Source organism: Solanum dulcamara, chromosome 3 (genome assembly GCF_947179165.1).
Source record: "Solanum dulcamara chromosome 3, daSolDulc1.2, whole genome shotgun sequence".
Lineage (NCBI taxonomy): Eukaryota > Viridiplantae > Streptophyta > Magnoliopsida > Solanales > Solanaceae > Solanum > Solanum dulcamara.
The window spans coordinates 20,780,755-20,802,658 of record NC_077239.1 but is presented as its reverse complement, the minus strand read 5'-3'; positions in this window follow the sequence as shown (position 1 = coordinate 20,802,658).

Genomic DNA, 21,904 nt, shown 5'->3' with positions numbered 1-21,904 from the left:
GGAATTTTCCTATGACTTGGATCAATAGCACGATCTCAGATGTAAAAGAAAAGTAACATCCTAAATGTCTTATAGCCTCCTATTTATAGATGTGGCGTGCAACACATCGATAACAAAGATTCTACTAGACATGGTCTGTAGATAATCTAAGGACGAACTGCTCTGATACCACTTCTATCACAATCCAACCCCGTAGGCCGCGACTGGGGTCTGACCTGGACCCCTTATATACCTAACTATCAGCTGTGGTTAAATTGAACTGTAAATAAAACAATATCATGTAACAGAGCCCTATTGGGTGATAACATTTTCATAAACCTGTAGCCCTTTTCGTTTGTATCATAACATGAAAGGGCATGCAAGCCGACAAGGCTGCCATAATATAATAACATATACCATACATCATGTACACCCAGATGAATCAAACTGATATACATAACCCATATATACATGTCTGCAGACCTCTAACAATATTAATGACAACATATGGCGGGATAGGGCCCTCGCCGTACCCCTGAATAGACAAAACAGTTCTATACATTAGTAGTCAGTACCAAAATCTAGGCTCCGATACAATGGAGCCTCTTCCAGCTGAGCTGAGCAGAATCCTAAGCTGACGGACTTCCAAAACCTGTATCTGTACCTGCGGGCATAAAGGCAGCCCCCAAGAAAGAGGGGGTCAGTACGACATATGTACTGAGTATGTAAAACATAACATAACACAACTGGAAGCATATCTGAAATAGAGAAGCAGGGGGTAAATTATTAAATCAACACTTATACCTGGGAGAGTAAAATCATGCATGCTTAAATTTTCAATATAGCCGGCCCTATCAGGGATCCAGTGAATTATATCGATAGTACCATCACCTCCTTATTACAACACATCATCACGTCATCATATATATATATACATACGTAACCGACCCTCTAGTAAGGGTGCGATGAACAATGCAGTGGAATTATGCACGATTATTATTCCAGCCTGGGCGTGATGAAAGAAGTGTTACAGTATACACGAGTAGAGTAGTGAGAAACAAAACACAATTTAAATCATTATCTGAGACTCAATGAAGTCATCAAGTGAACTATCACCTGGAGATCAGGGTAGGAATGTAATTGTCAAGTGCCCTCTAACTGTCACTCGGGGCTATATCAGTTAGGATCTCAGGGACCCTATACATGTACTACGGTAATGCTAACCGCTTATGAATTCAGAAGCACTTGTTGTCATTTAGTCTCTCAGACTAGGAGCCTGTATAGTTATTATTCCTTTAACATATATAAGTTTCCAGGGAACCAGTTGAACTATTATAAGAGTTTGATGTTCAAATTAAATACGAGATGTTCAAGGATGGAGTTACCTCGGTGCTCGTATCATATTTAACTTACAACTAAGATATGCCAGAAGAAGAGAACGAATAGGCTTTACATACCTATACCAAAAACATACCAAGAGAAGCTTCACATACCTGTTATGGCTTACTTCTTATCCCGTTCATCTCGTCGTCCTTTAAACTAAAGTAACATAAAAGAAATACAAATATTAACAACCCTTGGCCTTCCATCACCTTAGGCTACCCATAAGTATTCATAGAACTCAACCCTTCGCTCGCTTTCTCGACTAGTTCCTTAACTAGTTAAAGAGTTAACGAAGATCAGGCAGCATATCTCCTATAATATGCCCTATTCGAATTCCCAATTACATAACTCATTACTACAGCCAACCAACAACAACAACCTTCATCTTATCTACAAATAAAACATGGCGACATTACACAATATAAACTCCGACCAACTTGCTGAAAATTACAATACCAAAATAGGTTTCTAGTCTTTATTTCATAAGGCCTTTAATTATATGAAACGAGGGGTCGTGTGGATGAAACCAGAAGAAACCACACCCCTTTTTGAACACATTTAGGCCCTTCAAGAAATCCCCACACACCTGCAGCAGTACACCACAAACACAATACATTACTTCGATGACAATTTAATTATAGCCATTCTAATTTAGTTTGTTTCGAACGTCAAGCATTTGTATGACATTTCCATATTTACATACACCTATATGTATTATAACACACTCCATAACAACACTATAAATTACAAATTGAAAGGAGAAACTTTACCTCACCCAAAATTGGCCAAACTGCTACATTGCAACTCGGAAACTTTTCAAACTTGTTGAAATCGCGCGGACTGCTTGTTATCCATTTGGTGCTGCTCCAAGCCATAATGTTTCATTATTAACACATTAATATCATGTAAAGACCCTTACCAAAACGTTGGAGAATAGAACCAAGCCATACCTTAACAAATGGCTTCCCAAACTTGCTGAAAATTAACTTCGGAAACCCCCTTAACATGTTGAAAGTTGCGGACTGTTTGTGCCACTTCTACGCTGCCCCAAATTGGAATTTATTTCTATAACACATCATTATACAACTTTTCTATATCTTAAAAAATTAATTCATGGAAATAAATTGGGCCTTACCTTTTTTTGAAGCAAACCCGTAGCCCTCCTTATCTTGCTCTTATAGTTTTTTCTTCAACTTTCTCTTCTTTTTTCCAAGTGTTAAGCTGAAGAAATGACTCTGTAGTCATCGTAATATACATACATATACCTCCACGTAATCAAGGAATATCTTAGAAAATTAATTCACGGAGAAAAATTGGAAGACTCACCTTAAATTTGGCCAAAGCCGTAGCTAGCCCTTTTCTCTAGCTTTCACGTTTCTTGTCTTGTTGTTAGCTGAAGTTTGGATAAAAGACTTGTCTTAAGAGTCATAAAACATAAATATATGGGCTTCCTTATAGGTGACACATTTCATCCCCCTAGGGTGACATGTTTCCCCACGTGATTGGGCCACTATATCTATGCAACCAATTAGGGGCTGCCACGTGTCCTTGGTAGGGCCCACCCCTAAGTAGGTGGATCACCTACTTGACCCCAAGAATGTGGGTCACCTTATTCCTCGTGGAACATCCCCATGCTTCCACATGGAGGCTCCACTTACTTCCACGTGTCGTTCTCCCCACCTTCGTACGAGTTCGAAATCTCATCTTATTTTAAGAACCCGTGTAATCCATGTGACATAAACTTGGTATGTACTCCAATAGTTCACGTATATAAGACTTTTAAGTTAGTAAATTACATAGGTAAATCGAGTCCTATGACTCGTTGTTTGGCCTCCAACTCCTTCTGACTTCTCATGACCTCATTTCCAATGTTCCCTCTCATGGGTTATCGCATTCTTCTTTCCTAGAGTTGCGTGATAGCGTTGTAAACTATTCAGCTCACATAGTAACTTCTAAGAATCTTAAGAGACATTCCGAGGTCAAGAGCATCGGGTGTAACAGGATGTTCACCGGTTGGCTAGATTAGGAGTGATGTTGAGTGATTACAATGATGGTGGCATGGTTTCTCATAAAGGGTCCGAATCATTTTTGGTGGTGGATGTTAAGTCAAAAAATACCTTTACCCAACATTAGTGGAGCTAAAGAGGTTGGTGAAAGAAAAGAAAGTAGAGGTCTTTTCACAAAGGGGAGATGGGGTACTACACAACTGAAATACCACATAAGATGAACGGTCAAACGAAAGGAAATTTTTAGGGAAAATGGACTATCCCAGTACTATGAGTCATTCTATGACTTGTATAGACTATTATAAGTCGTAAAGATGACTAGTAGAAGGTAGGTTAAGGTAGGAAAATTTGCTAAGGTAGGAAGGAACTTTATGAGTCAGATGATGACTCGTAGAGAAAAGAAAGAAACGAGTCATTGTGGCAAGGTCTGATAACTTGTAGGTGCCACCCTCAGAACCAACACTACGACTCAACAGGACTAGTATTAGAGGAGATGATGACTCATCAAAATGAGTCATATACAAACTTTAGTGTCTTAGTAAATTGGTAGCTTCTCAGACCTGCAGGATGAGTGACCTTGTGAATTGTAGACTCCAAAATGAGTCGTAAACATGACTCATAACAAAAGTTTAGAGACTTTTTTCTCAAGTCTTTATTAGTGCCTGTAGGAACTGCTTCTACGATTTATATTACCTAGTCGTAGGGTTGCTTAACTCAAAATTTAAGGAGGGGTGGTTTGGTATTTTCTCTTTATTCTAATAGTGTATGTGGACATTTTTAAGGACAAGATTGATTAAGTATTTTGTCCTGAATACTCGTAAAATATTTTTATTCTCTCATTATTTCTCAAACAAATTCTAAACTTCTCTCCAGAGGTTCTTGAAGAGTTCATCAAGCTTTGATTAGGGTTTCTTCAAGATAAAGCCTTCTTTCTCAAATTCAAGTCCAATTTCAATTAAGGTATGTGTGGGTTGATCTATGGGTCCCTTCCACTCATGGATTCCAAGGTCTACTTCAGAAATCTCATGAAATCTCATTACTTTTAAACTCCAAATTTGATGAATTATGTTGGGCTATTTTAATTACGTTTTTAATTATTATTAATAATTATTATAAGTATGTTTCTACTTGAATTGCATGATTTTATGTTGAATTATGGATGTTCATGCATAAAGCTATTTTCTATGATAATATTATGAAGTATGATTATGAATTCATTGATTACATGGTATTACCATGGTTTTCATTCAAATTGACTATGTATAAGAGTTTTTCTCTAAATTCAAGTATGATTTATGATCATGTATTAAGTTTATGTTTAAGCTATGAATTACATACAAATATGAAGATAAGTGACTTAGGGCCCTGTGTGGTGACCTAGGAACCTAATGACATGAATTATGCAAATATGATTTGTACTGATGAAAGGTCAATACTCACATTGCAATTATGTTATGAAATTAGCTATTCTATGAATTATGAAGTTTATGAACAAGTTTATGATATATGTTAAATATGAATACTATGTTATGTATTCCATGGGATTTGACTTAGCACCGCATGGATTTAAGGTGAGGCCCTACCAATAGACTTAGTAGCTGCCTCAAGTCCCTTAAACTATGTGCCATCGTAGGTTGCCTTTATGTATTATCTAGTAGATCCGCATATAGATTATATACATGACCGACCTAGCAGGGTAGAGTCTACCTTGGCAAGTAGATTCCCCTTTCTTCCATTATATGAGGAGACATCAAAATTCCATGTCATAGCTCACATGGTATTATTGTCTATAATGGTTCCTATCCCACAGATGTATATGTTCATTATGTTACTTTATGATTTTATTTAAGTTAGTCCAATAAATGCTTTGATCATCATATTCTTCTCATGGCTTTACTGATCCTCTTAATTATGTACATTCTTTATCATTGCATCTTATAATTTATATTGCATGTCATTCCCACATACTTAGTACATTCAAACGTACTAATGCATATTTGTTTCCTAAATTATTTCATAATGTAAGGGTCGATGTTGAGGATCATATCCATATAATTTGGTAGTTGAGCTTTCCCATCGATGAAATATTAATGAGTTTTCATCTATCGAGGACTAGTTATGAGTTGGTGTTTCTTACTTCAAAAGACTTTTTATGTTTCATTTTAAGGGTGAGCTAGGGACATGTCTTATCCCCCACCCATTTTTCATTAGTAGAGGCATGTGTTGGAAAAAACGTGTAGAGTCTTATGTAGTCTATTATACTCCCTTTACGTTTTATGTTAAACTTTATCTTTTGTTGTGTTCCACTTTATTTTACCTTATATATGCTTTATGATATGTCAAGAGGCTTTATTGGATCTTTTTGGGGTTTTGATCGCCGTGTTACGACTAGGCCCTAGGTCGAGACATGACAAACTTGGTATCAGAGCACAAGGTTTAAGATATCCAAGGGTGTCCTATATGCCAGGTCAACTAAAGTCTTATTCTATAACACCCCCCAAAATTCTTCACTAAGATTCGGACCCTTATTCATATATGTGTAGGATCGAACCCAACTATTGTGACTGTATGCATGAGCTAGGAGTTCCCAAGTTATTGAAGAGTGTTAGAGGTGATGTGGGGTCACAAAGTATCCCTAAGAACCAAGCTAAGTCCAAAGAATTCATCTTGGCTAAGTTTTAGAATGAGTCCGTATAAGGGGTCGACTTCTAAGGACCATATCTTTTGAAATATGAGGATCTAGATGGCCCATGACCTATTAAATTAAAGTTTTTCGAGTCTTATTTCCAACTCCACCAACATTGTAATTTTTGGAGTTCGTAGTCAAAAGTTATAACTATCCTAAGACGGACTAGTACTGCAGGAATTTCAGGCCTGGGTGGCAACTGCTAGAAACCTGGGCTTGGCGCCGCAGTGGCGCGATGTGCCACTATCGCACCAGGAACAAGCCTCAGTAGTTTGGTCCCTGGCGCGGTGCGCCACTACGAGATGTGCAGGGTTTTTAAGCCTATTTTCCAAAATTCAGAAAATATAGGCAAGGGATTATAAGGGCGCGATGCGCCACTATAGCGCCATAAAACAGCCTCAGTAGTTTGGTCTTTGGTGCAGCGTGCCACTATCTGATGTGCAGGGTTTAAGCCTAAAATTGACTTGGCGCTGCAGTGGCGCGACGTGCCACTATACCGCCAGTAGGATTTTAGCCTATTTTTCTAGAATTTTGAGGAAGGGCAAGTTGGACATTTCCCAAATTATATATACACTGATTTGGTCATGTTTGGACCATTATTTCAGCCCCTTCCTCTCTCTAAAAGACCTAGGAATCCCCTCTCTTCTTCTTCAAATCCATCTCCAACAAGGATTGCCTTCAAGAACTTCAAAGATTCAAGCTTTCCATTGAAGACCCAACATCAAGATTTGTTTAAAGTATTCACCAAGGTATGTAAGGCTACTCAAAGCTTGGGTTGAGTCCACCTATGTGCCCTACATCTTCTTTGAGATTGATTGTTCATAAGAATGAAGTTTATTGATAGAGTTAGGTCCAAATAGGTCCTTTAGATCTATTAACCTAATTTCTATTATGTTGATATTGTGGAGTCAAGAAAATGATGTGCTACATATTGGTATGAGTTGATTGAGATGAGAGGTCGAACATATATTATTAATTTTCTTAACTATGTTGATTATGATCAAGAATATTAGATTTCTTAAATGTGTTGCTTATATTGCATTGTTGATGTAAGACCTTAGAGTTGTGATGAGTCCCAAAAGATTTGCAAATGAATAAAGGAACGATTGGATAGGTTTGTATATTGTTATAAATGCATATTTAATCTACTCTTGAAAGATATAATTGGGATTGATCGGATAGTATGATTGGGAGAGGTTTATTTGTGATAGAGTTGATGAGTTGACAAGGTTCTAAATGAGACTTGTCGATACAATTTGACTGGGCTGATTAGATGGAGTTTTATGAGCTTTGAGTCTTGGGAAGAGTATCGAGCATCGAATTGGGTAAGAGTAAGTAATAACTTAAATCTAATAACTACGTCGCCAAACGTAGAAGGGGATGAAACCGTTAAAGTTGGATGCTTCCTCACAATTATTGTCCTAATATTATAGGACTTGGTTGGATTGGATCCATGATTGGTTGATTCGTTCAAACCCTGGCAAAGTATGAATGAACGTGGTAATAACGTCGGCTTATTGTACTATCACTGGCTCATAAGTAATGGTTGTCGGATAAGAGAAACTCCCATATAGGTCTTGATAGTACTCTAAGTTGGATTGGGTTTAATTGTATGTGATTGGTCCCATCTAAACCATATTCTTGTTTAGACTTAGGATACTTGATTGAGTTGTTCTTCTTTCTGAGTTGAGATTCCGAATTGGTTTGATTCTTTCTGATATTATTTTATTCGGCCATTTTATATACTCGTACATTCCACTTACTGATTCCATTTGGCCTGCATCATTTCATGATGCAGAAACAGGTACTAGAGATCGTCAACCTGCGCACCGTTGAAGATCGACTTACTTTCAGCTAGTTAGTGAGTCCTCCCAATTCCGGAGGATATCGATATTTATCTTTGTAGTTGTGATTTATTTTTCCCTTATTTTAATTTTTGGTAGCCATGAACTTGTCATTGGCACCTTTGGATTGTTGATAGAGGCCTCATAGACTAGAGTGTGGAAATGTTGATCTGTTTGTTTTGACTAGTTTTATTCTAGCTGATTATTGACTTGATAATTATTTGGTCTTTAGCCCTAGATTATGGATAGTAATCCTATAATAGAGTCTCCCGATGGTAGAATGTGATTGAATAAAAGTGTAACTGGACCAGGTGATTTGTTTGAAGGCCAGAAATGACTTTCGAGTGTCGGCTACATCTAGGGTACCCTCCCGAGGTGTGATAAATATGGTATCAGAGCCCAGAGTTCAAGAGTCCTAGGGAGTCTATGAAGTCATGTCTAGTAGAGTCTTACTTATGGGTTTATTGTGCACCACACGTATAATCAGGAGGCTATGAGACATTAAGAATTGTTTCACTTCTTTCATACTCTAAATTAGTGCCATAGAGTTAAACTCTATGAAACTCCCTTTCTAATTCATGCATTTATAAGTTGCAGACAATGCCTCCCAAATGTACTGCCAGCAAGAGAAATACTAATAATGCAGATATGTCATAGTCAGAGGTACGCCCATCGAGGACTAGGAGATAACCTGTAAGGTATGCTGAGGCACCTCAAGTGCCTACTACTCCGCCTGCACCAACCTCAGAGGCAGACTTTCGAGGAGCGATTGTCATGCTCACTCAATTAGTGGCTGCCCATAATAGTAACTAGAGTTCGCCAACTCTTAGCTCTAGTTCCCAAGAGCCGTCTACTGCCATAAGAATTAGAGACTTTCTGAGAATTAATCCACTGACATTCATGGGTTCTAAGGTTGATGAAGACCCTAGAATTTTATTGATAAGATGTGGAAGATCCTGAAAGCTATGCATGCTACGGAGATCAAGGGGGTTGAGTTGGTGTCTTATCAACCCAAAGATGTGGCAAACATTTGGTATAACCAATGGGAACAAGGTATAGGTGAGGATGCTGAACCTGCTATGTGGGATGAATTTGAGGGAGACTTTCTTGACCATTTCTTTCCCAGAGAGTTGAGGAAAGCGAAAAAGGAGGAGTTTGTGAATTTAAAACAAGAGGGTATGACCGTTAAAGAGTACAGTCTGAGGTTCATCCAACTATCCAGATATGCTCCAGAGATGATCCTAGATGCGAGGTCGAAGATAAGAAAGTTTGTCTCCAGATTGGGAAGACATGTGAAGAAGGAGTGCAAAGCGGCATTGTTGATCTTTGACATGGATACTTCTAGATTAATGGTGTATTCTCAACAGGTGGAGGATGAGAAGAGGAAATACAAAGAGGAGCATCTAAGTAAGAAGGCAAAATCAGCGGGGCATGAGAATGAACAGAGTCCAAACAAGGGCCACAGGTCCTTCTTCCAGAAGAGGCCTTCCAACTATGTCTCATCTACCGCCAGTGCACCTATGCCACAGAACAGGTATGATCGGCAGGGACAGAGTCACTAGAATTTCAGAACCTAGGGTTCTCAATCCTATACTAGTGTGGGTCAAGGTTCGAGGGGAAAACCACCATGCGGCAAGTGTGGTAAGCTCCACTTGGGAGAGTGTAGAGAAGGGAATAAAGGTTGTTATAAATGTGGCCAAGTGGGCTATTTTTAGAGAAAGTGTTTGATGGGGGGCAACAGAGCCCAGTATTCTAGCCCTACACCACCAGCTAGAGGTAATCAGAGGGGCGCTACTTTAGGTACGAGCGAAGGTACAAACCGTCTATATGCCATGTTTAGTCGCCAAGATCAGGAGGACTCCCCAAACATTATGACGGGTATGATTCGAGTCTTTTTTCTTGACTGTTATGTTTTGATAGATCCAGGTGCCATACTATCTTTTGTGACTCCTTACGTGGCAAGTAAATTCAATAGAATTCCTGAATGTCTTCGTGAGCCTTTCTGCGTAGCTACTCTTGTCGGTGATTCTATCTTAGCTGAGAAAGTCTATAGCGATTGCACTGTGTCAATCCATCACAGGGATACCTTAGCCGACTTAGTTGAGTTGGACATGGTTGACTTTGATGTGATCCTTGGCATGGACTGGCTTTATGTCTGTTATGCCTCTATTGATTGTAGGACTCAGATTGTCAAGTTCAAATTCCCGAATAAGGCTGTCGTAGAGTGGAAGGGTAGTCATGTCGTGCCTAAGAGTAAGTTTATTTTATACCTTAGGGACAGAAAGCTAATCTCAAAAGGGTGTATTTATCACATTATCCGAGTGAAAGATGAAAAGGTCGAATCTCCATCCCTTGAGTCGTTTCCGATTGTCAATGAGTTTCCTGAAGTCTTTCCTGAAGACCTGCCCGAAGTCCCTCCTGATAGGGAGATCGACTTTGGAATTGATATTTTTCTTGATACCTAGCCTATCTCTATCCCTCTATATAGAATGGCTCCGGCTGAGTTGAAAGAGTTGAAAGAATAGTTGAAAGACTTGTTAGATAAGGGATTCATTATGCCGAGTGTCTCACCATGGGGTGCTCCTATCCTATTTGTGCAAAAGAAAGATGGGTCCCTTAGAATGTGCATTGATTACAGGCAGCTGAACAAGGTTATCATAAAGAACAAATACTCTCTCCACAGAATAGATGACTTATTTGATCAACTTCAGGGTGCCACCTGTTTCTCATAGATAGACCTAAGATCAGGCTACCATCAGTTGAAGGTAAGGGAGTGTGATATCCCAAAGATAGCTTTTCGGACCCGTTATGGCCACTTTGAATTCTTGGTTATGTCCTTTGGGTTGACTAATTCCCCCGTAGCTTTTATGGATCTTATGAATCGAGTATTTAAGTCATATCTTGATATGTTTGTGATTGTATTCATTGATGATATTTTGGTGTACTCCAAGAATGAGGAAGAGCACGCCTATCATCTTAGAGTCGTCTTACAAACCTTGAAAGATCGGGTATTATATGCAAAGTTCTCCAAATGTGAATTTTGGCTTGCATCAATGACTTTTCTAAGCCATATTATATCTGGAAATGGTATTCAGGTTGATGCTCCGAAGATTAAGGCAGTGAGAAATTGGCCCAGACCCATATCCCCGACAGAGATAAAGAGCTTCTTGGGTTTGGCTGTCTATTATCGAAGGTTTGTAGAGGGATTCTCATCCATATCATCACCATTGACCAAGCTGACCCAAAAAAGGCTAAGTCCAATGGTCCGATGCGTGTGAGGAGAGTTTCTAGAAATTGAAGACCAAGCTAACCACTACTCATGTTCTAACCTTTCCCGATGGAACAGAGGGTTTAGTGATCTATTGTGATGCGTCTAAAGTTGGTTTGGGCTGTGTGTTGATGTAGAGGGCAAAGGTGATAGCCTATGCTTCAAGATAGCTCTTAATTCATGAGAGAAATTACCCCACTCATGACCTTGAGCTGGCAGTTGCCGTATTTGCTCTTAAAATTTGGCACCACTACTTGTATGGAGTGCATGTTGATATGTTCACTGATCATAAGAGTTTACAATACGTCTTCAGCCAGAAGGAACTCAAGTTGAGACAAAGGAGATGACTTGAGATACTCAAAGACTATGATATAAGCATCCTCTACCATCCAGGTAAAGCTAATGTTATTGCTGATGCTCTTAGCAGGTTGTCTATGGGTAGCACTGCCCATATAGAGAAGGGAAGGAAAGAATTGGCTAAAGAGGTGCACAGATTAGCCCGATTGGGAGTTCGTCTTGAAGAGAATAATGAAGGTGGAGTTAATATTAAGGATGGGTCTGCATCCTCACTCGTGGCAGAGGTAAAAAAGAAGCAAGACCAAGATCCCATCCTTCTTTAGTTGAAGGAAGTTGTTCATAAGCAAAAGGTGATAGTTTTTACCAAAGGGGGAGATGGTGTGTTAAGGTACCAAAATAGGTTGTGTGTACTAGACATCGATGATGTTCGAGAAAGGATTATGGTTGAAGCGCATAATTACAGATACTCTATTCATCCTGGCTCTACAAAGATGTACCATGACTTGAGGGAAGTTTATTGGTGGTGTGGAATGAAGAGAGATATCGCAAAATTTGTTTCCAAGTGTCTGAATTGCCAACAGGTTAAAGTTGAGAATCAAAGGCCATGTGGGTTAGCTCAAAATATAGCGATTCCAGAATGGAAGTGGGAGATGATCAACATGGACTTTATTACAAGTTGCTGAGGTCCCGAAAGTAACATCATTCGATTTGGATGATTATTGATAGGATGACAAAATCAGCTCACTTCTTGGCAGTTAGGACTACTGACACTGTAGAAAGATTATGCCAAATTATACATTTAGGAGATTATCAGATTGCACGGGGTTACCCTGTCTATTATCTCAGACCGAGGATCTCAATTCACTTCCCAATTTTGGAGATCCTTTTAGAAGGGACTGGGTTCGAAGGTGAACCTTAGTACGACCTTTCATCCCCAGACAAATGGCCAAGCGGAGTGCACCATCCAGATGTTGGAGGATATGTTGAGGGCATGTGTACTTGACTTCAAAGGAAATTGGGATGACCACTTACCTCTCATAGAGTTTACATATAATAATAGCTATCATGCAAGCATTCAAATGGCTCCTTATGAAGCTTTGTATGGGAGGAGGGTAGATCACCAATTGGGTGGTTTGAAGTCGGTGAAGTTGAGTTAATTGGGCCTGATTTTGTCAACCAAGCTATGGAGAAGGTGAGAGTTATTCAAGATAAGCTAAAGATAGCCCAAAGCTGTCAAAAATCTTACACCGATGTGAGGGTGAGAAACTTAGAGTTTGAGGTGGATGATTGGGTGTACTTGAAAATGTCACCCATGAAGGGCGTCATGGGGTTTGGAAGGAAGGGAAAGCTTAGTCCTCGATACATTGGTCCTTACCAGATGGTAAGGAGGATTGGGAGTGTTGCTTATGAGTTAGAATTATCCTCATTAGTAGTTCCCATTGATAGTCTTAGAGTTAAGGATAGCTTGTCATATGAAGAGGTTCCGGTCCAAATCCTTGATCGTTAAATTTGCAAATTGAGGAAAAAAGAGATTGCCTCAGTCAAAGAATTGTGGAGAAATAAATTTGTCGAGGAATCCACATGGGAAATGGAGGAAGATATGAAAGCTAAATATCCGCATCTATTCGTCCCCATCAGTGAGAATGTTGAAGGTAATGTCCTTTTTTTCTTGACTTGAATTCGTATATGCATTTTGAGTTCGGATAGTAAATTATTTTGAGAATTTGATTGATTGAATGACTGAATTCTGATTGTAATTTATACCTCGAGTCCATCCTTGGTTTACTTGTCATTCGAGGATGAATGATCCCAAGAGGGAGATAACATAACACCCCCAAAATTCTTCAATAAGATTCGGACCCTTCTTCGTATACGTGTAGGATCGAACCCGACTATTGTGAAGTTTATGCATGAGTTAGGATGAGTTCCTAAGTAATTGAAGAGTGTTAGAGGTGATGTGGGGTCACAAAGGATCCTTAAGAACCAAGCTAAGTCCAATGAATTCGTCTTGGCTAAGTTTTAGAATGAGTCCCGATAAGGGGTCGACTTCTAACGACCATATCTTTTGAAATATGACGATCTAGGTGGACCATGACCTATTAAATTAAAGTTCTTTGAGTCTTTTTTCCAATGCCACCAAGATTGTAATTTTTGGAGTTCGGAGTCAAAAGTCATAACTATCCTAAGACAGACTAGTACTGCAGGAATTTCAGGCTTGGGTGGCAATTGCTGGAAACCTGCGCTTGGCGCCGCAGTGGCGCGATGCGCCACTATCGCACCAGGAACAAGCCTCAGTAGTTTGGTCCCTGGAGCGGCGCGCCACTACGAGATGTGCAGGGTTTTTAAGCCTATTTTCCAGAACCTAGAAAATATAGGCATGGCGCTGTAAGGGCGCGACACACCACTATAGCGTCATAAAACAGCCTCAGTAGTTTGGTCCTTGGCACAGTGTGTCACTATCAGATGTGCAGGTTTTAAGCCTAAAATTGACTTGGCGCTGGAGTGGCGCGATGCGCCACTATAGTGACAGTAGGATTTTAGCCCATTTTCCAGATTTTTTAGGAAGGGCAAGTTGGACATTTTCCCAAATTATATATACACTGATTTGGTCACGTTTTGGACCATTATTTCAGCCCCTTCCTCTCTCTAAAATCCCTAGGAATTGCCCCTCTTCTCCTTCAAATCCATCTCCAACAAAGATTGCCTTCAAGAACTTCAAAGATTTAAGCTTTCCATTGAAGACCCAACATCAAGATTTCTTCAAATTCTTCACTAAGGTATGTAAGGCTACTCAAAGTATAGGTTGAGTCCACCCATGTGCCCTACATCTTCTTTGAGATTGATTGTTCATAAGAATGAAGTTTATTGATAGAGTTAGGTCCAAATAGGTCCTTTTCATCTATTAACCTAATTTCTATTATGTTGATGTTGTGGAGTCAAGAAAGTGATGTGCTACATGTTGGTATGAGTTGATTGTGATGAGAGGTCGAACATATATTGTTAATTTTCTTAACTATGTTGATTATGATAAAGAATGTTAGATTTCTTAAATGTGTTGCTTATCTTGTATTGTTGATTTAAGACCTTGGAGTTGTGATGAGTCCCAAAAGATTTGTAAATGAATAGAGGAACAATTGGATAGGTTTGTATGTTGTTATAAATACATATTTAATCTACTCTTGAAAGATATGATTGGGATTGATCGGATAGTATGATTAGGAGATGTTTGTTTGTGATAGAGTTGATGAGTTGACAATGTTCTAAATAAGACTTGTCGATATGATTTGACTGAGTTTATTGGATGGAGTTTTATGAGATTTGAGTCTTGGGAGGAGTATCGAGCACCGAATTAGGTAAGAGTAAGTAATAACTCAAATCCAATAACTACGTCGCCAAATATAGGAGGGGATGGAACCGTTAAAGTCGGATGCTTCCCCATAATTATTGTCCTGACATTATAGGACTTGGTTAGATTGGATCCATGATTGGTTGATTCGTTTATACCCTGGCAAAGTATGAATGGATGTGGCAACAACGTCGGCTTGTTGTACTATTACTGACTCATAAGTGATGGTTGTCGTATAAGAGAAATTCCCATATAGGTCTTGAAAGTACTCTGAGTCGGATTGGGTTGAATTGTATGTGATTGGTCCCGTCTAAACCATATTCTTATTTAGACTTAGGACACTTGATTAAGTTGTTCTTCTTTCTGAGTTGAGATTCCAAATTGGTTTGATTCTTTCTGATGTTGTTTCATTCGGCCATTTTACATACTCATACATTCCACGTACTGACGACATTTGCCCTGCATCATTTTATGATGTAGAGATAGGTACTAGAGATCATCAACCGACGCACCGTTGAAGATCGACTTACTTCTAGCTAGTTGGTGGTCCTCCCTATTCTGGAGGATACCGAGATTTATCTTTGTAGTTGTGATTTATTTTCCCCTTATTTTAATTTTTGGTAGCCATGAACTTGTCATTGGCACCTTTGGATTGTTGATAGAGACTTCATAGACTAGAGTGTGGAAATGTTTATATGTTCATTTTGACTAGTTTTATTCTAGCTGATTATTGACTTGATAATTATTTGGTCTTTGGCCCTAGATTATGGATAGTAATCCTATAATAGAGTCTCCCACTGATAGAATATGATTGAATGAAAGTGTGACTGGACTAGGTAGTTCGCTTGAAGGCCAGAAATGGCTTTCGAGTGCCGGCAACATCTAGGGTACCCTCTCGGGGCGTGACATATTCATAGTTGTAAAGCATGCCACATATGTGAATAGGAGGCTATAAGATATCTTAGGAATCCTCCCTTCTTTTATGATCTATGTCATGCTATATAGTACACTCTAAGACTTTCCTTCCCTAAGATCTTTCTTTGCGATTTTCAGAAAAATGCCTCCAAAAATACTACCTTTTCAAAGGGGGATCAATTCTAAAGAAGCCTAAGCTCCTTTGGCCCCTCAAGGCAATGACCCTTTGCCCGATCAACTAAAACATGCGGAGTTTTACACTGCTTTTACCATGCTAGCCTAAGTAGTGGCCAACTAAGGGATTGCGGTTCATCCATATGTTCCTACTCCGGCCTCAAGAGTGAGGGATTTTACATGAATGAACCCTCCTGTGTTTCATGGTTCAAAAGTCGATGAGGACCCCCAAGAGTTCATTGATGAGGTCTATAAAATAGTAAGTATCATAGGGTGACTTCAGAGGAGAAAATAGAGTTGGCAGCTTACCAACTCAAGGGTGTTTCTCATGTTTGGTACACTCAATGGAAGTTAGAGAGAGTAGACGAAGGTCCTATTGAATGAGAAGCCTTTAAAATTGCTTTCCTTGATCACTTTTTCCCTCTAGAACTAAAGGAAACCAAAGTGTTGGAGTTCATTAATCTATGATAAGGCAATATGCGAATGAGGGAATATGCCCTCATGTTCACTAAGTTATCCAAGTGTGCTCCTTCATTAATTACCGATCCACGTGCCTATATGAGTCAAATCATATCAGGGGTATCCGACTTGGTTTCTAAGGAATGTCGTACCGCTATTCTTTTTAAGGATATGGACTTATCTCAGCTCATGAATTTTGCTAAAACATTTGAAGGCAAAAAGCTCAAGGATATGAGAATAAGGGATTCTAAGAGGGTCCGATATGAAGGGGGGTTCTCCAATGCTAGGAACGCTGGTAGTGGTTGTGTCCTATCTCAACAAGGCCAAGGTTCGGGGAGGAATTTAATTAAGGATAGGGTCCCATACCCTAAATTTCAAAGAGGTAGAGGTGTGAATTCTAGTAGCCATTCTTTTGCTAAGTGTGCAAAGTATGGAAAGAATCATGGAGGGAAATGCTTGATGGGTTGTAATACCCCAAAAATGTGAAAGGTCCTAAACCAAGAAACCAAAGGCGAATTCTCAGAATGTTGCAAAATATTGGCACCAGAAACTGACCACGGAAGCTGACCACGGAAGCCTTCACGGACTGTGGTATGCAAAGTTAGTAGTGATTTAGTGGCTCAGTCTGTAGAGGACGAACCATGATGGAGGACCATGGACCATGGTGAGAACCACAATCCGTGAATCCCTCCTTGGTGATACCTCCCAGAAGTCCGTGGGAATTTTTCCTAAGGCAGGGTCCATGAACGACAACCACGAGTGGTGGTGTATTTCAATGAAGAAACTTCAGAGACTACCCTACAAGTCCCTTTTATTAATTTCTCTAATTCCCTTATTAAGGGACCTCACTACACATCGTGAAGGGTCTCCGTGAAGTCTCTTTCGGCAAGATCTTTAAAGGGATATTTTGGTTTTTTTCTTGTGTTTTAACCCAAAATGGTGTCGTTTTGACGGAAATATTCACTGATCTAAAGACCCTAGGCCCTTCAAATCCCTTATTTCTTTCACTCTAACTTCTCCAACACAAATCCTCCCCTCTCAAGTTCATCCAAGGTCTTCAAGGCAAGACTAGGATTTTCAAATTCAAGGCATTCAAGTCCCTTTGTTCCTTAAGTATTCTTAGAAATTTGGTTTCCCTCAAGATATTTGAGTTTTCACCCATGGGTCCTTCCAGCCATGGAACCCACATATTTTCTCAACCTAGAATTTCAATTCAAAATGATAAAATCTTATGGGCGTTTATATGATGACTTTAAATGCATAGATTGTGATATATTTGAAGTTTTCTTACATATATTGATGGATATTGACTCTTGATTTCAAGGAGTTATGATATTATTAAACTGCCTATTTGATGACTTGAAAGGCGTTTCAAGACATGTGTAGTGGGTTACTTTAAGAATGTGTATTTTATGCATTTCCATTACTCTCATGCATGCAAAAATTCTTTAAAGGAATTGAATGTTTTTTATGAAATGAACCCACCTAGTTTCTTACTATAAAGAAAAGTTGAAATGAAGTTTGACTCCAAATGAATGATATAAAGTAAATTCTTATGGAACGAAGTCTTTATGAAATGATTGATTGATAAAGGGCTTCTTAGCCAAAGTAAGGTTTCAATTTAAAAGGACAAGTCTTGCATTGAATCAAATAAAAGGTTTTAATGAGCTATTCCACCGATTGATGTTTTAATGTTAAAGTTATATAATGCTTATGTTATATTAATGTTTAAATGTTATTCTTTGGGAATTGACCTAGCACCGTATGTATCATATAGATAGGGGCTCGACCGAAGGGGTCCTTAAGTAAATTCTCATATTGCATTAACTATGTGCCACCATAGGGGCCTTGTTGGCTATTTTAGACTAGGGATGCACGATTAGCCATTAAAGTTAGAGTTAAAGAATGTTTAAATTTGATGAAGTTCTACCTAGAAAGTAGTCTTCCCGTGCGAACATGGGGGGTTATGCTGGATTACATGGTCTTAAATGTCTGTTATGGTCGCTTCCCATAAAATAAATATTTTAAGGATTCTCATGATGATTTTTCATGCATGCATTTACTTATGCATATTTCCTATACAGGTCTCTCTCTTTTCTTCTTCATTTCATAGCATGCTTACATACTTAGTACATTCAAGGTACTAACATATACTTTTGCCTACATTATATCACCATGTAGGAACCAGTGTCACTCCACATTCTCCTCCCCATGGCTAAGTTGAGTGTTGAAGGTTACCACCTTGGTGAGTTCCTATATTCTGGGAATGACACTTCTATCTTATCTAGTTTATGTTATGTTCAAGCATTTAAAATTAAGTTTGGTATTTTTGACTTAATCTTGAGGGTGAACTAGGGACATGTCTTAGCTCCTGCTAAGTCTTAATGTAGAAGGTATTGTTGGATATAGTAAAGGATGTTAAGTTGTTTTTGACTCTTATTATTATGAAGCCCCTTAGTCTCTATATCCCTTATGTTTCTGCTTGTTTTGTTTATTATTACTAATGAAATTCTCAATGAATGCTAAGAGGCTTGGGTGAGGTACCTCCGGGTGTTTCATTCACTATGTCATGTTTAGGGCGCTAGGCTTGGGTAATGATAAAACTGGTATCAGAGCACAAGGTTTTGAAATAGTCCTTAGAGTCTAACATACCATGTCAAATATGGTCTTGTTCATGGTTGTAATGTTTTCTACAACTATGAATAGGAGACTATGCGTCGTTTAGGAAGGTCTTCACTTCTTTTAATTCATGTCGTGCGTTAGAGTGTCCTAAGTTTTCCACTAACTAACAACTGATTTTATGTTCTTTAGATAATGCTTTATGTAAGAGCACCTCCAAGAACAAGGGTTGACAATGAGGACCAAGTTCCTTTGGTTTTGGATATCCTACATCATGAGGAAGGGGTAACGCATGCCGAGTTTCACAATATCATCACATTATTGGCTCAAGTTGTACCCCACCAAGGGCATCAAGGTGTCCCTCCTCCTTAAGAGAAAAATCTGGCTTGTCAAATTCTAGATTTTCAAAATATGAATCCGCCCAAGTTCGATGGTTCTAAGTTAGATGAGGACCCAATGGAATTTATCGATGAAGTATACTAAATTCTAGATTTTCAAAATATGAATCCACCCAAGTTCGATGGTTCTAAGTTAGATGAGGACCCAATGGAGTTTATCGATGAAGTGTACTAAATTGTGGACATTATGGGTGTGCCACCGAATGAAAAGGTCGAACTAGTGACTTACCATTTAAAATTTATGGCTCGAGTGTGATATGAGAAATGTATTGTTGAGAGGAATGAAAAAAGGGGTTTGATAGAATGGGAAGAGTTCAAAGGTGTCTTCCTAGACCGTTTCTTCCCGTTAGAGCTTTGGGAGGCCAAACTCCAAGATTCATCAACCTACGTCAAGGGAGTATCAATATGAGAGAGTATGCCTTTAAATTCACAAAACTTTCCAAGTATTTTCCGTTTATGTTCTCCGATCCCATAGCAAGGATGAGTAAGTTTATTTCTGGCATCTCAAGCTTCGTATCCAAGGAATGCAAAATTGCCATGTTAGTCAAGGAGATGGACATCTCTTGGTTAATGACTTAAGCCGAACAAATCAAAGATAAGAAATTTGAGGGAGAGGTCTAGAGGTTTCAAAAAAGCTATAGTAAATAGTCAAGGGTCGAACCCTCAAAGGTTTGGTTATGGCAGCATTAGCAATGTTTAAGATGGGCAACGGTTTACGGGATAAGGTTCCACTAACAGTCCTCCTCCCAAGTTCAACAAGGATAAGTGTCCTAATCAAATGGTCCTAAGAGATAATGTTGGCGCCTAAGTTTTCCCCCATGTAAGAAGTGTGGGAGGACCCACAAGGTGGAGTGCTTTGCCAACTCAAATGTGTGCTCCAGATAAGGCAAAATAGATCACCATGCTAAGGATTGTAGAGGTGGTAGTGGTAATAGGCCTCAAGGATAGGTTGTTCATGGCCAACAAGATCAAGGAGGTAGCCAAAGCACCAACCATTTCTATGCCTTCACAGAAGGCATGAGGTTGAGGAATCACCAAATATTGTTACCGACATGTTAAGGATCTTTACTTTTGATGTATATGCATTATTGGACCCGAGTGCAAATTGTCATTTGTTACTCCATTCTTAGCTAATAGGTTTGATTTATTACCCAAAATGTTAGTAGATCCTTTTTGGGTGTCTACCCCCATGGGTGATTCGGTTGTGGTTAGAAAGGTCTATAGAGGTTGTCTCATGTCCATTTTGCAAAATTCATTCCTTGTGATCTTATAGAGCTTGACGTGGTAGATTTCAATGTCTTCCTTGGGATGGATTGGTTACATGCATCTTATACTTTCATAGATTGTGGGACTCATCGAGTCAAGTTTTCATTCCCAAATGAGTCCATTCTTGAATAGGAGGGTCTGATTCGGTGGTAAAGGGTAGATTCATTTCTTGTCTCAAGGATAAAAAATTCATTGATATGTGTTGTATTTACCATATAGTGAGAGTTAGTGATGTTAAATCTAAAAGTCTTCCTCTTGAGTCAGTCCCAAAGTCAATTAATTTCCCAATGAACTTCTCGGTGTCCTTGCGGAAAGATAAGCTGATTTTTGTATCGATCTCCTCCCTGATACCCAACCTATCTCTATTCTTCCTTACTGAATGGCCTCGATGGAATTGAAGGTGTTGAAGGAACAATTAAAATATTTGTTAGAAAAAGGGATTTTGTCATGGGGTGCCCCATTCTTTTTGTAAGAAAGAAGGATGGGTCACTTTGAATGTGCATAGAATACCGATAATTAAATAAGGTGACTATTAAGCACAAGTATCCATTTCTTAGGATAGATGACTTTTTTGATCAACTGCAAGGGGTGAGTCACCTCTCTAAGATCGACCTTCGATTTGGCTATCACCAATAAAGGGCGAGGGAGTGTGACATTCCCAAGACAACATTCTAGATAAGGTATGGTCACTTGAGTTTGTGGTAATAAGTTTTGGAATGACGAATGCAACAGCGGTGTTTATGGACCTAATGAATAGGGTGTTCAAACCCTACCTTGATGCATTCGTTGTGATGTTCATTGATGATGTTTTGATCTACTCTCAGAGTGAGTATGAACATAAGGATCATTTGAGGGTTTTGCTCTAAACGTTGAGGGATAGACAATTATTTGCAAAATTTAGCAAGTGTGAGATTTGGTTGAATGAGATGTCCTTTCTCGATCATATAGTGTCTGGCGAGGGGATCATGGTGGATCCTAAGAAAATAGAGGTGGTCAAGAATTTGCCTAGACCATTGTCTCCTTTGGACTTAGGAGCTTCTTGTGTCTAGTCAATTACTGTAGAAGATTCATTGAAGGGTTTTCTTCCATGCCATCTCCTATGAAAAATTTGACTCAAAAGAAGGCTAAATTAATATGGACGGATGAGTGTGAAAGGAGTTTCCAAACTTTGGAAGATCGACTTACCTCTTCTCCTATTTTGACTCTACCGGAAGGATTAGAAGGGTTTGTGGTATATTATGATGCTTCAAAGATTGGTTTGAGT